We start from the raw sequence: 1,804 nt of genomic DNA, 5'->3' as shown, positions 1-1,804 counted from the left end.
CCAGGGAGAACCTATTGTAATTATATTGTATTTACATTAAAAAGTCTATAAAGAGAAAATTGTCATCAATAATATCTAAGGTCTTCAACGTATTTCCTTTCAATACTGTAAAGTAAAACACGTCATCAATAATTGTCACCTCATTCAAACTTATGGAAATTCTGTACTTCGGAATAATACCAATTGATATACGACTAAAAGCACCATTTATAAAGATAAATAAAACACATAAAAATGCGCCGAAGTTTTTTCAGAGCAATCGAGTTTTCTGCAGAGCGTATAATCAAAGCCACCGAAAATAGATCTATCTTTCGGTGATCTCGGTATAATTCTGTATGAGCCGCGGCCCATAAAACTCTCAGCCGGACGTGGTGGCCTGTGTTGTTGCGTTGCCAGAACCGCGATTATGGGTAACGTTTAACCTTGAATGAAATTTAAACTAATGAGGCTAGGGGGCTGCAATTTGGTATGTTTGATGATTGGAGGGTGGATGATCGACATACCAATTTGCAGCCCTCTAGCCTCAGTAGTCTTTAACAGCTGAAGGCGGACAGAAAACGTGCGGACGGAAAGACAAAGCCGGAACAATAGTTTTCTTTTCCGAAAAAAAAATTGTTCCATTAATCCAAAGCTGGTTTCATTGCCAGCGATCTACGATACCCTTCGGAATTGTTTTCCTTAATAGGCTTAACTGGAGCGGAGGGACAAGTAAATAAACAATGATTGGAAGACAAAAACACAACAGATAATTGCAAGTCCCTTGTGATCCGAGAGAAATCGTGGATTGGAGGAACTCGCGTCAGGCGTGACTCTAATTCTCAATTTTTGTTCCCAAAAATTGTGTGTCAATCATCTTAAGAGATAATTCATAGACAAACAGAGAAATATAAGAATGGGAGAGGAGAGAGAGAGAGAGAGAGAGAGAGAGAGAGAAGGCAGGAAAAAGAGCAAGAGGAAGGAGAGAAACGAGAGAGAGAGAGAGAGAGAGAGAGAGAGAGAGAGAGAGAGAGAGAGAGAGAGAGTTAATTTATATTTTTATTAAGAACTACACAGAAATACTAATTTCCAAAATTGATAAGGAAAAGCAGAGATGAGACAGGTTTTCAAATCCTGAACTGATTTACAATTTGTCCATTCATCTTTATTTCATTGCAATAAGCGCACCGCTGGATGCAAAATAATATTTTCGTCGCCGTGAGTTTCTTAAAAAAAAAAAAAAAAAATCAAGAGATCTTAAACATATCACATCCACGTCTCGCTCCCCTATGTTAAAAACACCACCGTCTGTTCTGAGATATTTCATCCAAAATCTGAGACTTATAATGGTTGTTCCCATCCCAGATCGAACATTTTGAATGAAGATCAAATTGTGAAACATTGCAATATGGAAATTTTTTTTTTTATTTTGTCTGGTGGGGCGGGGTAATGGTTCATATACTGAATAAAAAAAAAAAAAAGACATATCTGTGAATAACCTCAGTCCGTATCTCCTCTTAGAGGGGCAGGAGGTAAAGGAGATGGTCAAAAGGTTTTAAAATACATATAAATAGATATTACAATGGCGTAAGGAAAAGAACGATTTTTCCTTGAAATAGGTCCGATGTGATAGGAGGGGTTTTCCAAGGATAGAAAAGAGGTAGAAAGAAAACCTCGGTTGAAGGAAAACCCGATAATCTTTCTGTATCTGAGAGTTATAATTAGGACAAAATATATCTGTAAATGTTCAGCTAAAATGACATCTCAACTTCCATCAGGTCTATTGGCTATTGAGCAACGTGCTTAAGCTATTCTTCTTTTCCACGAT

This window comes from Macrobrachium rosenbergii, chromosome 52 (genome assembly GCF_040412425.1).
Source record: "Macrobrachium rosenbergii isolate ZJJX-2024 chromosome 52, ASM4041242v1, whole genome shotgun sequence".
In the NCBI taxonomy this organism is placed as follows: Eukaryota; Metazoa; Arthropoda; class Malacostraca; order Decapoda; family Palaemonidae; genus Macrobrachium; species Macrobrachium rosenbergii.
Note: the sequence above shows the minus strand (reverse complement) of the source record.